The sequence below is a fragment of the Coenobita brevimanus genome, chromosome 83 (genome assembly GCF_032717465.1).
Source record: "Coenobita brevimanus isolate Jiangsu-jjx chromosome 83, ASM3271746v2, whole genome shotgun sequence".
NCBI classification, from domain to species: Eukaryota; Metazoa; Arthropoda; class Malacostraca; order Decapoda; family Coenobitidae; genus Coenobita; species Coenobita brevimanus.
Window position 1 is genome coordinate 4,322,090 of NC_137036.1, and position 6,000 is coordinate 4,328,089.

Below are 6,000 nucleotides of genomic sequence, written 5' to 3' on the forward strand. Positions count from 1 at the left end.
GACTTGATTGTCTGTTCTCTTTGGGGTAAGTTAATTTTTTTTTTTTTTTTCACCAAATACGCAATTCCAACACCTTTCGGCCTGTCAGAATCTTCCACAAGAATGTCCCTTAATATTTAGCAATATGCAGCTCAGCCATTGTCTTAATATCTTTTGGGTTTCATTCTCACGGGATTTATCATGGGAAGACTGTATTACCTCCCTTGCAAAACCTGCTTCCAAGAGACTGGGTGTGCTAGGCTGACACCGAGCTTTCTTTGCCCCTGCACAGCTGTTGACTGTGTACAGAGGCCATGTTCACCCGTGTGTGGAGCAACAGCTTGAATGTTGGGGGATTTCCCACATACGGCTCTTTAAAACAGGGTGGATTTTTTTTTTTTTTTCTTATCAACTCGCCTTCTCCTACTGACTCCCTGTAACTTCTATCTCTTCGTCGCAGTGTTGCATCTTTATCTATTTACTGATGCTATTTCAGTGGACCCTGTTTTTTTCTGAAATGTCTACCTACAAGTCATCTCAACTACGGCGGCCGCGTAACACCCCTCTGGCAGCATACTTTTATCCTATTTTCATTCAACTCTACTACAAGAGCAAACAGATACTCTTAGTCACTCATGTATGCAACCGGTCAACTCTGAAACTGTCTTCCCCAATTTGTACTATATTTCCCCCGGCCTATGATCTACAGTCTTTTAAATGCAATGTGTCCTGACATCTCGAACTGAATGGATCTTCAATATGGGTTAATTTTGTTCTGTATTTCCTTGTAAAGAAAGCCTTGACGAATTTTAGCTCTTTATTGCACAAATCATCATTAGAATACTATGGTAACTATCCTGGATGTTAATTTCTTGACAGCTTAGATTTGAGCTCAGCAAGGATCTTACTTGGCGACTTGTTTATCACTGAAGGATCCTAACCACTGGAGACAGCTTTAGTGTCATCAAAGGCTACTTACTTCAGTTTGCGTTGTTGTTTAGCGTAACTGTGGAACTGAGTATATTACAATGGCAGCTTGCTGAGTGCACTGTATTACATTCAGCTTGTTCACTTCTTAAGGTTCTTAGTTGGAGCGATACAGCTTTGTGACGCACTGAACCATGAAGTTTGGGCAGAAGTGGTAGTGTGTTTTGAGGTTAGATCTGAGGTGGTACAGATGCAGGACACACTGAATGAGGCGTGGGTGGGGTGGCTTGAGGTACCAGTATTTAGTCGGGGTGTGGGCTCAGCCGGCTGCAGTTCACTTGGGCGCAAGATCCAAATTGCTGCTACTTCATCTGGAAGCCAATATACCACTTCATTTGGACACCAACATATCGTTACTAACCAAACCTAAACTAAAGTAACCTAACCTAATCTAATTTAGGTTAGGTTTGGTTCGTAACAATATGTTGGTGCCCAAATAAAGTGGTATATTGGTGTACAAATGAAATGCAGCCGCTTAGCGACAGCTACCACCACTCCACACTGCCTCCTCTCACCCCCACAGCCCCTCTGATTTGATGAAGCATGTCTTTTAAGGGACGTCACAAAATATCTTAGTCTTTGTTTGATTTACTAGTTAGTGCTCTGAATTATCTTTGTCGAGGGAGATAAATTTATGTGTTATTTGGTACACGCACTAATGGAGGGACATTTATTTTCTGTGACATGTTTTTCCCTCTCTCTCTCTCTCTCTGTATATATCTAGCTATCTATCTATCTATCTATATATATATATATATATATATATATATTCTTTTTTTTTTTTTTGAGGGGTGAGTTTATATTCGTTTTTATACTTAACATTACTTTTTTTTTTTTTTTTTTTTTTTCAGTCAAGAGAAGGACTTACTTTCTGCAAAATCTTTATCATCACTTCCTGGAGGGACGACTGTTTTCTGCGACATCCTGTTCATTACTCTCTGTCTTCAGGATGGATTTGTATTTAATGTGTTATCCATTACCTTTTTTCTTCATGTATGGCAAACTGTTCTTGTTACTTGGTACTATGACAATTTTAATGTTGTGTTTTGCGGGGTGTTATGTTTGGTGGACAGCAGGGGTCTCCAAATTACGGCCCGCCGCCCATATCTCGCCCGCCACAAGATCTTATCCAGTCCGCAGCAACGTGAAATATATATATATATATATATATATATATATATATATATATATATATATATATATATATATATATATATATATATATATATATATAAAATAAAGTTGTTATTTCCTACGTTTTTATGTAGCTACTTGTGTCGAAAGGTGACGACTGAATTTATTTTTGTTCGACCCTTATTGATGGGTATAAATTTGTTTTGAATTTCTTGGATTTGTGTTACTGGAGTTCTTTCTTGAGGCGTGTTTGTTTTCCATTGTGTGTGCCACAAAATTGGAAATAGTCTCATTTCAGGTATACTTTTGTAAAATTTCAGTAAATAATATTAATTTAAAAAAATGGTTAGCTTGCTTGTCTCATCTGCAGTTACGAGTAAGTCAATGATTCTTTCGTCAGAGCATTTGCTAAGCTTTGACGTTTGCACTCATTATATATAATGTCTCAGTGTAAGCACGGCATCCCTTCTTTGTAATTGTCACATTTCTCTTTAGTTCTGAATCACATCATGTTGATTACACAAAAAAGATCTAAAATAAAACCTATTTTATAACACTGATTTTTTTTCTTTGGCCCGCGAAAATGTGTAAAATATACGATGTGGCCCTCGTGCTGAAAAGTTTGAGGACCCCTGGTGTACGGGATGAACCAACACTGAGATGTACTTAGGGTCTCACAACACACTGCAAAATGGTCGTATTAATTCTCTGCTGTTCTCGTGAACACAAGATCCTTTAATTTCATAAAGCCACAAATTTTGTCGTCCAGGCTGGTGGGACGGATTCGAAGTCCTCTGGTAAAACACGGTGATATAAATTCGACCAAAGTATTTTTTTATTCACTAAACAAAGACTGTCTTTGTATCTCCCTGGAGCGAACGTGGTACCAGCTGTGTTGGTGTACAATATTTGCTTGGAGAAAGAGGAAATGGCCAACAGGGATACCTGTAAGTAATTATCACAGCTCATGAAATAACACAAAACCGAATATGAGGCGGGGAGTAAGTGATAGTGAGACTAGCTGGGCAGAGGAATGGAGGGAGGGAGGATAATAAGGACAGGGGAAGGGACAATATTTGTTGTATGCATAAAATGAAACCGCAGCGCAAGTGTATTACTGGTAAATATAACCAGTTCAGCACAAATTTGGCTTTTCGGCTTTGTTTACATTGCGTGGGCTGATCGGTAAAAGTGCATGCTTCGGCCATGAAGTAGGTTGTTCTTTAATATTCACCAGCATGTACAGACGTACGGGGGAGTGCGAAGCAGGCAGTTGTGGTGAAGGACGATCAGCACCAGACATGGTAATCTAATTTCCTTGATTCATTTTCATTTACGTGAATTACCAACCACCTGGACCCAAAGTTACCCTGGCCTGATAGCAGATGTGTTACCAATGGTGTAATTCAGTGATGAGCAGACTTTTCGGCCCATGACCTCCCCCTCCCCCCTTCAATAACTTTCGTACTCACACGTTCACCCTTCCAAGAATCATTCTCTCTCTCTCTCTCTCTCTCTCTCTCTCTCTCTCTCTCTCTCTCTCGTCTCTACATTTTCAGGGACATGCAGTTGTCGTGCGCAATCACTAACGAAAATAAACACACTAAACACTGATGTATTTAGTTAATGATGATATTTCTAACGCTTGCGACCGTATTCTCGTGAGTAAAGGAAGCTCCCTAACACCTTTTCCTAAGCGATTCATTTTGCTAATTACATCTTACTGTCCTCTTTTGTGTTAGATAAATCCTTCCAACATCACAATACCTTGCATAACTAACGTACAAAAGGATATTTACCAGGCACATTCAAAAATAAATCACGAAGGAAGAGGTGTTAGGTACCTTCCATAACCTGACAAAATATGAGCCTTTGCCAGGGGTCACTCTAGCGGCTTTATCGTTGTAATTGTCTTGTCCTTAATTTGATTGAAGATAAAATGACCTTTTGGAAAGATTGTTATCCGTGGGTTCAGAGGTACTGTTTATTATCTTATACCTTTGCTTGAGTAATGGCCTGGAATTAACCAACGTTGTATGTTGCAGATATAACTAGCTAGCCAATATTGCACACACACACACACACACACACACACACACACACACACACACACACACACACACACACACACACACTTCCTTAAAGCTGTCTTTCTGCTACAGAGGACGATGCCTACTATACTCAAGTATGGTGTATTTCTCATTGTGTTTGGTACCAATGTATGTGACTGTGCAGACCAATTCTGGATCAGCAAACTTTGCCACACAGTCGGCATGTCAAGTCCAAGTTTGTTGGAAGAACTCTGTTTTGGCTGTGCCTCCGTTGTCTACACTCATCTCTGTCCAGATTCTGAGCATCTTTGAGATGAATGGTTCCATCGCTGCAGAGGGCTTGCCTTTGTTGTCTGGCTGGGGCACTGATTTCAAGATCATTTGGTTTGATGCTGCATTTCTTCAGTTGCTCTTATATGATTAATTTAATATCTCTTCTTCTGTCTCTCTAGGTTACGGCGTGCTGCAGGGAGTTGGCCATACAGAACCTGGTGGGGAAGGTGGTGCTCAGGCTTGGGGAAAACGCTTCCAGCCCATCTCAGCTGCCTTTTATCTAGTATGGTTTTTATGCTGGTTGACTTCACCCGCTGATGAATTTGTGAGTGAGGGACTTTATCACCCCATGTGAGTCCTAGGATGTGCTGTAAGCTTTGAATGTGAAAAGACGCAGGCTGTTTGATGTGACGCTGGTAAGTTGTCCAAAATTCAGCACCATATAAGAGGGAGAGAGGCATACAGCTGTATGTACTGATACCTTCGTCCCGATTCTGAAGTTGGTGTTTTCAAAGAGTAGATCTGAGAAGTCCAAAAGTGGCTGAGTCGTGGCTGATTTGTGCAAGGACCTCTGCATCAATGCTATGTTTATCCAAGGTAGGTAAAATTCTCCACCTGTTTTACATTTTCGCCATTTATCTGAAATGCAAGAGGCTCTGATGAGTTGTTTCTCTGAGATATTGTTTCTGTTTTATTGACATTTATTTGGAGCCCCATTGCATGAATTACGCTAGAGACGACGGTGAGACTGTTGTAGTGCTTCTGGGGTAGGTGCAAGGAGAGTACAGTCATCAGCATATTGTAGCTCTTGAAAATGAGCCATTTCAGTCTTTGATTGTGCTTGAAGACGTCTGAGATTAAACAAGTTACCATCTGGATGGAACTGGATTGTTATTCCATTATCAGGGTTCATTTGTTGGTGACTTAAAAGAGTGACTGCAGTGAGATAATTGTTGGAAATGACAGGAGCCAGGACACATTCTTGCTTTACTCCATCTGCGTTGAATGGTTCGGAATTGCTCCCGGCTTTGGACACACGAGCATTCATGTTATCATGCAGGCTCTTTATAATGGTAAGAAATATGTTTAGAATTCCAAATTTTGAAAGAGCATTCCATAAAAGTTCTCTGTTGACAGTGTCAAATGCTTTTCCAAGATCGATGAATGCAATATATACGTCAGTGTTCTGCTCGTGGCATTTTCTTGCATCTGTCGGGCCACAAAGATCTATCACAGTTGCTTCCTTCCTTCCGAAATCCACACTGTTTCAGGAAGTGTTGGCTCCGTTAAATGTTTTGTCAGTTTGAACAGCATTTTTTGGATAGTTCTTTGCTAGCTTTCACAAGGAGTGAGATACCCCTGCTATTGTCACAGTTTGAGTGGTCCATTTTCTTTTTATATATGTCTACAGTATCAGAAGTTCATTCAGATGAAATTCGTTCTTGGTTTCAGACAGTCAGCATGAGATCATGAAGGTTCTGGTGGGGTAACTGACTATCCCCTTTGAATAGTTCAGATGGTATCCCATCAGGATTAGGGCTTTTTTAATTTTTTAGAGATCAGATGGCCTGAACAG